This window comes from Aphelocoma coerulescens (genome assembly GCF_041296385.1).
Source record: "Aphelocoma coerulescens isolate FSJ_1873_10779 chromosome W unlocalized genomic scaffold, UR_Acoe_1.0 ChrW_unloc_scaf_3, whole genome shotgun sequence".
Taxonomy (NCBI): domain Eukaryota; kingdom Metazoa; phylum Chordata; class Aves; order Passeriformes; family Corvidae; genus Aphelocoma; species Aphelocoma coerulescens.
Window position 1 is genome coordinate 206847 of NW_027184082.1, and position 16552 is coordinate 223398.

Genomic DNA, 16552 nt, shown 5'->3' on the forward strand with positions numbered 1-16552 from the left:
TTGGCAGCAAAAGAAGCAGCAGTGGAAGAAGAGGTAAAAGTGATGGAAGTAAACCAACTTTCAACTAACACCACCACATCTGACACTATTCCACAAACTAACATTTTACCCACGCCCATTTTTACTGATCAGGAAAAACAGAAATTAGTTTTAATTGGTGCCAATGAGGATTCTCAAGGCCGCTGGTATTTACCAGATAAACGCCAAATTTTAAACAAAAATTTAACCCGAGAAATTCTACAAAATATCCACCAAAGCAATCATTGGGGTTCAAAGGCTCTGGCGGATCACTATCTCAGAACCTTTGGATGCACTGGTGTTTATGAAATAGCCAACCAAATAACCCGGGACTGTGTAATCTGTCAAAAAGTTAACAAAAAGGTAATGAAAAAGAACACGGGCGGAGAAATTGAATTAGCAATCAGGCCTTTCCAAAACATTCAAATTGACTTTACAGAAATGCCTCCTGTCCAGAGGTGGAAATACCTATTGGTAATCGTTGATCACCTTACCCACTGGGTGGAAGCTATTCCAACTGTCAATGCAACAGCCCAGACAGTGAGTAAGGTGATCCTCGAGCAAATTATCCCCCGTTATGGGATAGTCCACCGCATAGATTCAGATCGAGGTACTCATTTTACCTCCCAAATTGTACAACAATTGGCTCAGCAATTAGGAACAAATTGGAGATTACACACCCCGTGGCATCCACAGAGCTCTGGGAGAGTGGAACGGATGAACCAGACAATCAAGAACACCCTCACAAAATTAATGCTGGAAACAAAATGGACCTGGGTAAAATGCCTTCCACTTGCTCTTCTTAGAATTAGGACACAGCCAAGATCTGATTTGGGTTGTTCACCATATGAGATGTTGTATGGATTACCCTACCTTGCTACACCACAAGAGTTGAATGTGAAAGAGTGTGGAAACACCAATGTACAACAATATGTACAGATAATTGCCAAAAATCTAGAGTTGCTAAGGGAAAGAGGTTTTCTACCACAAACTCCCCCACTTGATTTTAATTTACATCACATCAATCCAGGTGACTGGGTGTTAATAAAATCCTGGAAAGAAAAGTCATTAACCCCATCCTGGGAAGGTCCATTTCAGGTCCAGCTAACCACTGAAACAGCTGTCCGGACATTTGAAAAGGGCTGGACGCATGTCAAGAGGGTGAAGGGTCCAGTAACACCACCAATTGAAGAGAAGAAACCTCCAGACAAACCATCAAACTAAACACCCTGTTTGAAAGCTCCACTCAGCATCCCTCACTCCAAGTTAATAAAATCCTGTACTCCCAGTTCTTCCCCAGTTATACCTCAGTAATAAGTGCTAGCTACAAGTTGTTAAACTAAGTTGAAAATATTTTGCTGTTAATTCTGTTCTTTGTTATTCCCTTTTACAGATTCTGCCTTCACACAACCATATTGTCACATCAACTGTATAGTAAGGCTCCATTTGAAGCCAGCATTCTCTTCCAATAACAGTCCAATCAGACTCCAAAATTACGGGCACGATAACTCTAATCTTTGACAAGGCCAACCCTAAAATAACCATGAGTTTCCAGAAGCCTGAGGTCACTGAAGAACCATCTGAAGGTGAGATGCCTAAAGAAAGGACGAAAGAAGCAAAGATGACAACCCCCACCAGCAGAGGCAACCCAAATGCTGACAGCTTCTCTCGGGTATGCCTAAAGGGGAAAGTGAGCAACATCCTGCTACTGAGTGTCATCTGTCTCTGGGTCCTCTGGCCTCCCTTTACACAAGCAGCCGACAGCCGCTGTAACAGATGTTACAAGACTGTGTACCAGGCAGAAGGAGGCTCATTTCAAATTCGACACTTTTTCCGAGCACATACTTATGTTAATCCATCTTGTTACAACATAACAAGGTTGAGTATCTGCTCAGAAAAAGGTCACAAGTACTGGATTGGCAAAAACATTGGCACCCAAATACATAAGCAGAAGGGAGAGTGCCCCTCCCAAGACGATTGGCTCTGTTTCAATTTTAGATACATAACCAAGACAGAAGATTTGTTAAAAAGAAAGACCTATGACACTGACCTGATCCAAGAGGTGGTCATAGAAGAAAAGGAGAAACAAAAAGAAAACAATCCTTTGATGTCAAGGAAAAACTTGTTTATTGACCTGGCAGAAAGGATTGGACAACAGCTAAATTTAACAAATTGCTGGGTGTGCGGAGGAACTTTAGAATCGGAGAGTTGGCCTTGGCGGGGAGTCAGTCTTGGACCCCCCGATTTACTCCGACTGAGTAATCTCTCCCCCACAACCCGACATGACAATGAAACCTGGCTGCTAAGCAATACTGTTATTGGAGAAGAATGCATCTGGAGGAAAGGAAGAAAATTTTTAGAAGAAGTTGGTGAGACAATATGCAAAAGGTACCTGGTAACTGATGGGCAAAAACATTGGTGGATACCTCAAGAACCAGATGTATTCTGGTCTGCAGAAAAGGTTAAAAACAAAAATTGCATTTTGAATCCTGTTAAAAAACTCTGGCAGTGCTGGGATCAAGGAAATCCATATTCTGTCCTGCCACAAATTTCCAAGTACTGGATTACAGCAGCAAGTATACAACCCCACTTCTGGGAAGCACCACAAGACCTCTACTGGATCTGTGGTAACCGAGCTTATTCCAACTTACCACCTCGCTGGAAAGGGAGCTGCACTCTTGGAGCCATTCAACCAAACTTCTTCCTACTTGCTGAAAACGCTGGAGCCCACCTTGGAATCTCCCTTTATGATGAACTTTTCCGTACTAAGAGACATGTAATAGGAGGGACCCAGAGATGGGGAGAAGAAGAGTGGCCAGCCGAGAGGATCCTAGAGACTTATGGACCTGCAACATGGGCACAGGATGGGAGCTGGGGGTACCGAACTCCCATCTACATGCTAAACCGGATCATCAGACTGCAAGCACTAATTGAGGTAATCACTAATGAGACCTCTCTTGCTCTTGAACTACTTAACACACAGCAAGGGCAAACTCGAGCAGCCGTGTCCCAAAATAGGCTGGCATTGGACTATTTACTAGCTGAAGAAGGTGGAGTATGCGGCAAGTTTAACACATCAGACTGCTGCATCCATATTGATGATCACGGCGAAGCCATCACCAAGATTACCCAAAACATCAGGAAACTAGCCCATGTTCCAGTGCAGAAATGGCAGCCCTTGATCACTTCTGAATGGTGGGAAAATATTTTCCAAGGACAATGGTGGAAGAAAGCTTTAATTATTGTTGGACTTTCCCTTACAGGACTTATTTTTCTCCCTTGTTTAATCCCTTGTTTCATCCGTCTAATCACCACTGTCGTCCAAAGCATGCCACTGATCCAGGATCTTCAAGGACAACAGCAGCGTCCACCATTCGCTCAAAAGATTATGCACATCAATAATAGTAACAATAAGAAAACTAGAAAGGAGAGAAAAATTGCCCAGCAAGTGTGGGACAGTTTTAAAGAGCTTGAATCTATCCCTGAAGAGCTATCCACCTCCACTTAAATGCAAAGACCAAAGATGCGAGCATAAGAGAAAAAGGGGGGACTTGTCATACATGAAATCCCTATTTGTGCTTGGTCTTTGCATATTAAGTGCCTTAATTAATTTGAGCTTAATATTTTTAAATTGAATGTTAAAATCAATCCATCAGCCCAGGTACACAGATCAAGTTTTTATGGTCTTCCTGTGTTTACTGTATACCTTTACAAGTGTTTTAAGATGTGTTGGATGTATTTTTTTTATGTTTTACTTGTATCTTGGTTTCAAAGCAGATTTTAAAAAAAACCCCAGTTGCAACAAACAGCCCAGCCCCCAGAACCAGCCCCCGTAAGCACCTGACCCTTATCTCAACTAATATCACCCCTCTGACCAGGAGGAGCCATTGGTGGACGGAGATGGTCTGTCAAAGGGAGAGCACCAATCACCTTGAACCAAAGGGGTGGGCTGTGGGCGGACTGTGGGCGGAGCAAAAGCTATAAAAGGGAGAAAAAGAAAGACACGTGTCTCAGTCTCCCTTCCTCTCCAGCTTGCTAAGGCAGTGCTGGAGAAACCTACCCCTTTCTAGGGGCTTTTAGAAATAGATTTCTTTTTGACCAGCCTAGACTGCAAGTTTGTTTTTTTTCTCTACCTGAGGTTCAGAGCTGTCTTAAGCCAAAGCTCCTGAATCCCTGCGCTCCTGGGGCATACCTCTCGAGCCATTAGGATCCCAAATTTTTATATTTTGTTAGTTTTTTTGCAATTTTTCAATTTTTCTGTTTTAATAAATTGTTTTAATTTCTACAAAGAGTTGTCTCATTCCTCACAACTCTTTTGGGAGCTCGTCCGGGAGCCTATTTTTGCCCTAAAATCCAGGTATTCTGGTTAATTTTACTATTTTTGAATTTTTGGGATTTTTTTGGTTTTTTTTTTCTCCTTGGATTTTCTGGGCTCCCACAAGGATTACTGCAGCAGAGAAAGGACACCTCTGGTGGAGAAAGACTTGTGGTAAGGCTTGAACCCTTCTTAAAGGGAACTTAGTTAGGGACTTACCCTTTTTAAGGGCTATTAGTTTTTGGGGAACCTCCGAGTGGAATTCCTTTTGTGAGAGAGTGTGTGGGGGGGTTGGCCGCCCCCAGTGTGTGTGTGAGTGTGCTTGAAAGGGTTCATTTTTAAGGGCACCACGAGGGATCACCCCTTTAGAGACACAGAGGGGAGGATCGAGTGTGGTGATCAGCCTTTCTGGGGGGAGGTTTCCACGTTTTAGGGGTGTGCGCAGCCCCAAATTCATTTTTATTAGTGTCTCAGTCTCCTCGGGTCTAGAACTGAGGAGAAACCTCATTTTAAACCCCTCTCTTTTTCTTTTCGCCGCGTGGTCGGCCGCCATTTTGAAATTTCGGGCCGCCACGTGGTCGGCCGCCATTTTGTGTCCTTTTAATTTGAACTGCACCCCTTTGCTGTCCTAAGTGCATGTGTGAACTTGTTTTAGCTGCACTCTTGTGGTCAGTGCTATCTAGCACCTTTATACTTCCTGTTAGTTTGGAGTGTTTGGGTTATTGGATTGTAGTTGTAATTTGCTTTATCTGCTTTAATCATAAGACACTACTTTGATATTTTGAATTACTGTTTGTGTTATTCATTATAATCTTTTTCCTTTAATTCGGTTATAAATATTTTAAATTTATCTCTCCTTTGCTAATAAAGACAACTCTTGTTTCTTAAATTTTAAGTATATATGTATAAAACTATCTAAATTTCAGTTATACTTTAACCAATTTAAATATTCACTAATTATTCTTTTTATAATTAAAATTAATTTTTCTTGCAACATATTTGTTTCTCACCAGCCTACCATATTTAATTTTCCCACAGATTCGCCATCATTCATTCCCTTATATATCTACTAACCCTGCTTGCTTTTCTCTACATTAGTTGTATTGTATTTTATGCTTATAACTTTATTATCATTTTTTTTATTGTGATAGTGTATTGAATTTAGGTTATTTTGTAACATTATTTCCTTATGCAATATTTTCATTGTTTTATATAATACAATACTTAGGTTTATTTAATAAAAAAAAAAAAAAAAAAATTTTTTTTCTTCTGCACTAGCTACTTGTTTGCTTCCCAGTAACAAAATGGGACAAGCGAATAGCAAAAAGAAAGACCTAATGAAGAAATACAAAATCTTCCCAGACAGTCCGTTAGGGCAAATGCTCCTAAAGTGGGAAGAAAATCTTTTAACTAAAGAAAAAGACCAGTGCCAAATGATTAGGTACTGTGTTTTTAAGTGGCCAAAACATAAAATTAACAAAGATGGGCTCAGATGGCCCAAGTATGGGTCTTCTGAAAAACGGCTTTGTGAGGCTTTGCATTCTTATGTACATTACAAAGCTCCAAAACATTCTGATGAATTAGACTATGCTAAAATTTGGTTAAATTATTGGCAAAAACAAAATGAAGACCAAAGCAAAAAAATAGAATTGGAAGAGGAAACTAAATCTAATTCAATTGGACTTAATAAAAATTCAAACCAAATTTTTTCCATTGCAGAAGAACACAAACAGAAAGAAAAACAAAACCCTAAATTAAATAAACCAAAGTGGGACCCCCTAGACTACCTTCCTCCAGTAACTCCTCCAGAAAGGAGGGTCCAAATTGAACAAGAAAGGGTCCTTCCTTCATCAAGCCACCCAATCGAAAGGGACTCAGAAAATGAGAATGAAAGTGAAAAAGAAAATTCTGTTCCTTCCTGCTCTCACAAAAAGACAACCGGACAAAGGATTTCTTCTAGCCAGGATGGCCCAGCATCTTGCACTAGAAAGAAATCATTTAAAACACCTGACTGTCCCACCTGCCTTAGCACTCCCCATGAGTCTAAAATTTTACCTCTTAGGGAGGTACCCATGGGAAATGCTCAAGGAGGAATTGGTTATGTAGTTGTACCTCTAGCTTCATCTGAGGTACGGGAATTTAAAAAGGAAATGAAAAGCCTGATGGCTGACCCCATTGGTCTAGCTGACCAATTTGATCAATTCCTCGGCCCTAATATTTATAATTGGGGAGAGATACAATCCATCCTTCACTCCTTATTCACCATTGAGGAAAGAAAATTGATTAGAGCTGCAGGAGTGACAGTCTGGGACAGAGAAAATAATTCTAATCAGGGCCCAATTGGAGAACAAAAATTACCACTGACAGACCCTGAATGGAACCCAAATTCAGAAGAGGGCAGGAGGAACATGAAAGACTACAGAAATTTAATTATAAAAGGGATTAGAGAAGCTGTTCCTCGAGTTAATAATATGAAAAAAGCATTTTGTGGGGAACAGGAAAAGGATGAGTCCCCAACAGCTTGGATGGCTCGGTTAAGGAATAACATTCAACTTTATTCTGTCATTGACTTAGACAGTGAGGGAGGCAAAACTATGCTAAAGGTACATTTTGTGCTTCACTCCTGGCCTGACATCAGAAAAAAATTGGAAAAATTGGAAAAATGGCCAGAGAGGGAACTAGATGAATTACTGGAGGAAGCCCAAAAAGTCTTTGTTAGGAGGGATGAAGAGAGGATGAAGGCTAAAAGCCGAATAATGAATAACAGTACTAATGCTCCAATCCACAACCCTCCTACACAAAGAACTTCCCAAAGGGGCATCCCACAACAGCAAACCCAAATCTGCCCTCAGCAACAGCCACAGGTTTGTGTTTGCAATAAACAATCTACCTCAATTGTTCAAAGACCTGAGAGGTTAATTTGCACATACTGTAATAAACCAGGCCACGGGCAGTGGTACTGTTTTAAAAAGCAGAGAGATCAAGGAGTCCTTCAAATGGAGGGACAAATTTTGAACAACTGAAGGGGTCAGGGGCTTTATTCTCTGGGGCAAAAACATCTTAAAGAGCCCTTGATAAAATTAGAAGCTGGACCCCAGAGACAACAAGTGGAGTTTTTAGTGGACACAGGTGCTGAAAGAACCTGTGTCACTGAAACACCTCCAGGATGTTTTATTTCTCAAGATACACTAGATATATATGGTGCTAATGGTGAAAGCTTTGCTGTTCCTGTAATTAAAAATGTAACCCTTTCCATACAAGGACGTACCCATACAGGGGATGTGCTATACCTACCTCAAGCTGGGATCAATCTTTTAGGACGTGACTTCCAAATACCTCTGAGGGTTGGGGTGGTACCGCAGGGTGGAAAAATGACCACTAAATTGTTTGTTTTATCTTTAGTAGATGAGCAACACATTGACCCGGTAGTGTGGGCCAAACCTGGCAACCGGGGAAAAATGGACATCACACCTCTAACAATTGAGTTGCTCCCAAATAGCCAGCCAGTACGTGTACCACAATATCCCCTCTCCAAGGACAAAAGAAAGGGCCTGAAGCCTGTTATCATGGACTTATTACAAGATGGAATTCTTGAGACCTGCAAATCCAGTTACAACACTCCAATTTTGGCTGTCCAGAAACCAGATAAGTCATTCCGGCTTGTACAAGATCTGCGTGAGGTCAATAAGAGAGTCCAAACCAGGTACCCACTGGTGCAGGACCCCTATACACTCCTGAGTCGGGTACCCCCAGCACATGCCTGGTTCTCTGTTATTGACCTTAAAGATGCTTTCTGGTCATGTCCTCTAGATTCTCATTGCAGAGACATCTTTGCATTTACCTGGGAGGATCCAGACACTGGACGGAGGCAGCAGCTGCGCTGGACTCGACTGCCTCAAGGTTACACCGAGGCACCCACACTCTTTGGCCAAGCGCTAGAAGATTTGCTAAGTTCCTTTTCTCCACCCGAAGGGATTCAGGTAACTCAGTACGTAGACGACCTGCTCCTCTCTGGGGAACAGGAGTCTATGGTAAGAACTGCTACAATTCAGTTACTGAATTTTCTAGGGAGGAACGGGCTGAGGGTGTCAAAACCTAAATTACAATTTGTGCTACAGGAGGTGAAGTATTTGGGACATCTAATTGGCCATGGCACAAAAAAACTCAGTGCTGAAAGAGTAGAAGGAATCCTAAATCTACCACCTCCCACTTCAAAACGAGAAATCCGGCAATTATTAGGCCTATTTGGATACTGCAGACTGTGGATTGATCAGTATTCACAATCTGCCAAATTTTTATATGAAAAACTAATTGAAGAAGAACCTTTTAATTGGACTAATTCAGACACACAAAAATTACAAAATCTGAAAGAGAAATTAACAAAAGCACCTGTTTTAAGCCTTCCTTCACTAGAAAAACCCTTCGATCTATTTGTTAATGTGGAGAAGGGAGTTGCCTATGGCGTCTTGACCCAGGAGTGGGGAGGAGTCAGGAAGCCGGTTGCTTTTCTTTCCAAATTACTAGATCCAGTGTCCAGAGGATGGCCCGTCTGCATCCAGTCCATCGCCGCAGCAGCTGTTCTGGTCTCGGAGAGCCAAAAACTCATTTTTGGTGGAGACTTGACAGTGCATACACCACACTCAATCAAAACCATTTTAGCTCACAGGGCTGCAGAGTGGTTAACTGACCCAAGAATAGTCAAATATGAAGCCATTCTCATGCACTCAGACCACCTGAGGTTAGTTGTGTGTACACACCAAAATCCAGCTCAATTTCTTTATGGGACCCCATCAGAAAAAGAAATTGAACACAATTGCATCGAGATAATTGACATCCAAACAAAAGTCAGAGAGGACCTGGTGGACTGTCCCCTCAATGAAGGGGAAATCCTCTTCATTGACGGGTCATCTCGAGTGGTGGATGGAAAGCGATGCTCTGGCTATTCAGTGGTCGATGGACACCAAATGTGTGTGCTAGAAAAGGGCAGATTGCCACCGACCTGGTCAGCTCAGGTCTGTGAGCTCTATGCCCTAGAAAAAGCACTCCACCGACTGGCAGGAAGCATCGGGACCATTTACACTGACTCCAGATACGCTTATGGCGTAGTCCACACCTTTGGAAAAATCTGGTCCGAAAGGGGGTTCCTAAACACCAAAGGGAAAGATATCCTACATAAGGAATTGATCCTAAAAATTCTAAAAGCACTGCAACTGCCTCAGGTGATCTCAGTGGTGCATATTCCAGGTCATCGATCGGGAACCACAAAAGAAGCTCGGGGGAACAACCTAGCAGACTTGGCAGCAAAAGAAGCAGCAGTGGAAGAAGAGGTAAAAGTGATGGAAGTAAACCAACTTTCAACTAACACCACCACATCTGACACTATTCCACAAACTAACATTTTACCCACGCCCATTTTTACTGATCAGGAAAAACAGAAATTAGTTTTAATTGGTGCCAATGAGGATTCTCAAGGCCGCTGGTATTTACCAGATAAACGCCAAATTTTAAACAAAAATTTAACCCGAGAAATTCTACAAAATATCCACCAAAGCAATCATTGGGGTTCAAAGGCTCTGGCGGATCACTATCTCAGAACCTTTGGATGCACTGGTGTTTATGAAATAGCCAACCAAATAACCCGGGACTGTGTAATCTGTCAAAAAGTTAACAAAAAGGTAATGAAAAAGAACACGGGCGGAGAAATTGAATTAGCAATCAGGCCTTTCCAAAACATTCAAATTGACTTTACAGAAATGCCTCCTGTCCAGAGGTGGAAATACCTATTGGTAATCGTTGATCACCTTACCCACTGGGTGGAAGCTATTCCAACTGTCAATGCAACAGCCCAGACAGTGAGTAAGGTGATCCTCGAGCAAATTATCCCCCGTTATGGGATAGTCCACCGCATAGATTCAGATCGAGGTACTCATTTTACCTCCCAAATTGTACAACAATTGGCTCAGCAATTAGGAACAAATTGGAGATTACACACCCCGTGGCATCCACAGAGCTCTGGGAGAGTGGAACGGATGAACCAGACAATCAAGAACACCCTCACAAAATTAATGCTGGAAACAAAATGGACCTGGGTAAAATGCCTTCCACTTGCTCTTCTTAGAATTAGGACACAGCCAAGATCTGATTTGGGTTGTTCACCATATGAGATGTTGTATGGATTACCCTACCTTGCTACACCACAAGAGTTGAATGTGAAAGAGTGTGGAAACACCAATGTACAACAATATGTACAGATAATTGCCAAAAATCTAGAGTTGCTAAGGGAAAGAGGTTTTCTACCACAAACTCCCCCACTTGATTTTAATTTACATCACATCAATCCAGGTGACTGGGTGTTAATAAAATCCTGGAAAGAAAAGTCATTAACCCCATCCTGGGAAGGTCCATTTCAGGTCCAGCTAACCACTGAAACAGCTGTCCGGACATTTGAAAAGGGCTGGACGCATGTCAAGAGGGTGAAGGGTCCAGTAACACCACCAATTGAAGAGAAGAAACCTCCAGACAAACCATCAAACTAAACACCCTGTTTGAAAGCTCCACTCAGCATCCCTCACTCCAAGTTAATAAAATCCTGTACTCCCAGTTCTTCCCCAGTTATACCTCAGTAATAAGTGCTAGCTACAAGTTGTTAAACTAAGTTGAAAATATTTTGCTGTTAATTCTGTTCTTTGTTATTCCCTTTTACAGATTCTGCCTTCACACAACCATATTGTCACATCAACTGTATAGTAAGGCTCCATTTGAAGCCAGCATTCTCTTCCAATAACAGTCCAATCAGACTCCAAAATTACGGGCACGATAACTCTAATCTTTGACAAGGCCAACCCTAAAATAACCATGAGTTTCCAGAAGCCTGAGGTCACTGAAGAACCATCTGAAGGTGAGATGCCTAAAGAAAGGACGAAAGAAGCAAAGATGACAACCCCCACCAGCAGAGGCAACCCAAATGCTGACAGCTTCTCTCGGGTATGCCTAAAGGGGAAAGTGAGCAACATCCTGCTACTGAGTGTCATCTGTCTCTGGGTCCTCTGGCCTCCCTTTACACAAGCAGCCGACAGCCGCTGTAACAGATGTTACAAGACTGTGTACCAGGCAGAAGGAGGCTCATTTCAAATTCGACACTTTTTCCGAGCACATACTTATGTTAATCCATCTTGTTACAACATAACAAGGTTGAGTATCTGCTCAGAAAAAGGTCACAAGTACTGGATTGGCAAAAACATTGGCACCCAAATACATAAGCAGAAGGGAGAGTGCCCCTCCCAAGACGATTGGCTCTGTTTCAATTTTAGATACATAACCAAGACAGAAGATTTGTTAAAAAGAAAGACCTATGACACTGACCTGATCCAAGAGGTGGTCATAGAAGAAAAGGAGAAACAAAAAGAAAACAATCCTTTGATGTCAAGGAAAAACTTGTTTATTGACCTGGCAGAAAGGATTGGACAACAGCTAAATTTAACAAATTGCTGGGTGTGCGGAGGAACTTTAGAATCGGAGAGTTGGCCTTGGCGGGGAGTCAGTCTTGGACCCCCCGATTTACTCCGACTGAGTAATCTCTCCCCCACAACCCGACATGACAATGAAACCTGGCTGCTAAGCAATACTGTTATTGGAGAAGAATGCATCTGGAGGAAAGGAAGAAAATTTTTAGAAGAAGTTGGTGAGACAATATGCAAAAGGTACCTGGTAACTGATGGGCAAAAACATTGGTGGATACCTCAAGAACCAGATGTATTCTGGTCTGCAGAAAAGGTTAAAAACAAAAATTGCATTTTGAATCCTGTTAAAAAACTCTGGCAGTGCTGGGATCAAGGAAATCCATATTCTGTCCTGCCACAAATTTCCAAGTACTGGATTACAGCAGCAAGTATACAACCCCACTTCTGGGAAGCACCACAAGACCTCTACTGGATCTGTGGTAACCGAGCTTATTCCAACTTACCACCTCGCTGGAAAGGGAGCTGCACTCTTGGAGCCATTCAACCAAACTTCTTCCTACTTGCTGAAAACGCTGGAGCCCACCTTGGAATCTCCCTTTATGATGAACTTTTCCGTACTAAGAGACATGTAATAGGAGGGACCCAGAGATGGGGAGAAGAAGAGTGGCCAGCCGAGAGGATCCTAGAGACTTATGGACCTGCAACATGGGCACAGGATGGGAGCTGGGGGTACCGAACTCCCATCTACATGCTAAACCGGATCATCAGACTGCAAGCACTAATTGAGGTAATCACTAATGAGACCTCTCTTGCTCTTGAACTACTTAACACACAGCAAGGGCAAACTCGAGCAGCCGTGTCCCAAAATAGGCTGGCATTGGACTATTTACTAGCTGAAGAAGGTGGAGTATGCGGCAAGTTTAACACATCAGACTGCTGCATCCATATTGATGATCACGGCGAAGCCATCACCAAGATTACCCAAAACATCAGGAAACTAGCCCATGTTCCAGTGCAGAAATGGCAGCCCTTGATCACTTCTGAATGGTGGGAAAATATTTTCCAAGGACAATGGTGGAAGAAAGCTTTAATTATTGTTGGACTTTCCCTTACAGGACTTATTTTTCTCCCTTGTTTAATCCCTTGTTTCATCCGTCTAATCACCACTGTCGTCCAAAGCATGCCACTGATCCAGGATCTTCAAGGACAACAGCAGCGTCCACCATTCGCTCAAAAGATTATGCACATCAATAATAGTAACAATAAGAAAACTAGAAAGGAGAGAAAAATTGCCCAGCAAGTGTGGGACAGTTTTAAAGAGCTTGAATCTATCCCTGAAGAGCTATCCACCTCCACTTAAATGCAAAGACCAAAGATGCGAGCATAAGAGAAAAAGGGGGGACTTGTCATACATGAAATCCCTATTTGTGCTTGGTCTTTGCATATTAAGTGCCTTAATTAATTTGAGCTTAATATTTTTAAATTGAATGTTAAAATCAATCCATCAGCCCAGGTACACTAATCAAGTTTTTATGGTCTTCCTGTGTTTACTGTATACCTTTACAAGTGTTTTAAGATGTGTTGGATGTATTTTTTTTATGTTTTACTTGTATCTTGGTTTCAAAGCAGATTTTAAAAAAAACCCCAGTTGCAACAAACAGCCCAGCCCCCAGAACCAGCCCCCGTAAGCACCTGACCCTTATCTCAACTAATATCACCCCTCTGACCAGGAGGAGCCATTGGTGGACGGAGATGGTCTGTCAAAGGGAGAGCACCAATCATCTTGAACCAAAGGGGTGGGCTGTGGGCGGACTGTGGGCGGAGCAAAAGCTATAAAAGGGAGAAAAAGAAAGACACGTGTCTCAGTCTCCCTTCCTCTCCAGCTTGCTAAGGCAGTGCTGGAGAAACCTACCCCTTTCTAGGGGCTTTTAGAAATAGATTTCTTTTTGACCAGCCTAGACTGCAAGTTTGTTTTTTTTCTCTACCTGAGGTTCAGAGCTGTCTTAAGCCAAAGCTCCTGAATCCCTGCGCTCCTGGGGCATACCTCTCGAGCCATTAGGATCCCAAATTTTTATATTTTGTTAGTTTTTTTGCAATTTTTCAATTTTTCTGTTTTAATAAATTGTTTTAATTTCTACAAAGAGTTGTCTCATTCCTCACAACTCTTTTGGGAGCTCGTCCGGGAGCCTATTTTTGCCCTAAAATCCAGGTATTTTGGTTAATTTTACTATTTTTGAATTTTTGCGATTTTTTTGGTTTTTTTTTTTCTCCTTGGATTTTCTGGGCTCCCACAAGGATTACTGCAGCAGAGAAAGGACACCTCCGGTGGAGAAAGACTTGTGGTAAGGCTTGAACCCTTCTTAAAGGGAACTTAGTTAGGGACTTACCCTTTTTAAGGGCTATTAGTTTTTGGGGAACCTCCGAGTGGAATTCCTTTTGTGAGAGTGTGTGTGGGGGGGTTGGCCGCCCCCAGTGTGTGTGTGAGTGTGCTTGAAAGGGTTCATTTTTAAGGGCACCACGAGGGATCACCCCTTTAGAGACACAGAGGGGAAGATCGAGTGTGGTGATCAGCCTTTCTGGGGGGAGGTTTCCACATTTTAGGGGTGTGCGCAGCCCCAAATTCATTTTTATTAGTGTCTCAGTCTCCTCGGGTCTAGAACTGAGGAGAAACCTCATTTTAAACCCCTCTCTTTTTCTTTTCGCCGCGTGGTCGGCCGCCATTTTGAAATTTCGGGTCGCCACGTGGTCGGCCGCCATTTTGTGTCCTTTTAATTTGAACTGCACCCCTTTGCTGTCCTAAGTGCATGTGTGAACTTGTTTTAGCTGCACTCTTGTGGTCAGTGCTATCTAGCACCTTTATACTTCCTGTTAGTTTGGAGTGTTTGGGTTATTGGATTGTAGTTGTAATTTGCTTTATCTGCTTTAATCATAAGACACTACTTTGATATTTTGAATTACTGTTTGTGTTATTCATTATAATCTTTTTCCTTTAATTCGGTTATAAATATTTTAAATTTATCTCTCCTTTGCTAATAAAGACAACTCTTGTTTCTTAAATTTTAAGTATATATGTATAAAACTATCTAAATTTCAGTTATACTTTAACCAATTTAAATATTCACTAATTATTCTTTTTATAATTAAAATTAATTTTTCTTGCAACATATTTGTTTCTCACCAGCCTACCATATTTAATTTTCCCACAGATTCGCCATCATTCATTCCCTTATATATCTACTAACCCTGCTTGCTTTTCTCTACATTAGTTGTATTGTATTTTATGCTTATAACTTTATTATCATTTTTTTTATTGTGATAGTGTATTGAATTTAGGTTATTTTGTAACATTATTTCCTTATGCAATATTTTCATTGTTTTATATAATACAATACTTTGGTTTATTTAATTAAAAAAAAAAAAAAAATTTTTTTTCTTCTGCACTAGCTACTTGTTTGCTTCCCAGTAACAAAATGGGACAAGCGAATAGCAAAAAGAAAGACCTAATGAAGAAATACAAAATCTTCCCAGACAGTCCGTTAGGGCAAATGCTCCTAAAGTGGGAAGAAAATCTTTTAACTAAAGAAAAAGACCAGTGCCAAATGATTAGGTACTGTGTTTTTAAGTGGCCAAAACATAAAATTAACAAAGATGGGCTCAGATGGCCCAAGTATGGGTCTTCTGAAAAACGGCTTTGTGAGGCTTTGCATTCTTATGTACATTACAAAGCTCCAAAACATTCTGATGAATTAGACTATGCTAAAATTTGGTTAAATTATTGGCAAAAACAAAATGAAGACCAAAGCAAAAAAATAGAATTGGAAGAGGAAACTAAATCTAATTCAATTGGACTTAATAAAAATTCAAACCAAATTTTTTCCATTGCAGAAGAACACAAACAGAAAGAAAAACAAAACCCTAAATTAAATAAACCAAAGTGGGACCCCCTAGACTACCTTCCTCCAGTAACTCCTCCAGAAAGGAGGGTCCAAATTGAACAAGAAAGGGTCCTTCCTTCATCAAGCCACCCAATCGAAAGGGACTCAGAAAATGAGAATGAAAGTGAAAAAGAAAATTCTGTTCCTTCCTGCTCTCACAAAAAGACAACCGGACAAAGGATTTCTTCTAGCCAGGATGGCCCAGCATCTTGCACTAGAAAGAAATCATTTAAAACACCTGACTGTCCCACCTGCCTTAGCACTCCCCATGAGTCTAAAATTTTACCTCTTAGGGAGGTACCCATGGGAAATGCTCAAGGAGGAATTGGTTATGTAGTTGTACCTCTAGCTTCATCTGAGGTACGGGAATTTAAAAAGGAAATGAAAAGCCTGATGGCTGACCCCATTGGTCTAGCTGACCAATTTGATCAATTCCTCGGCCCTAATATTTATAATTGGGGAGAGATACAATCCATCCTTCACTCCTTATTCACCATTGAGGAAAGAAAATTGATTAGAGCTGCAGGAGTGACAGTCTGGGACAGAGAAAATAATTCTAATCAGGGCCCAATTGGAGAACAAAAATTACCACTGACAGACCCTGAATGGAACCCAAATTCAGAAGAGGGCAGGAGGAACATGAAAGACTACAGAAATTTAATTATAAAAGGGATTAGAGAAGCTGTTCCTCGAGTTAATAATATGAAAAAAGCATTTTGTGGGGAACAGGAAAAGGATGAGTCCCCAACAGCTTGGATGGCTCGGTTAAGGAATAACATTCAACTTTATTCTGTCATTGACTTAGACAGTGAGGGAGGCAAAAC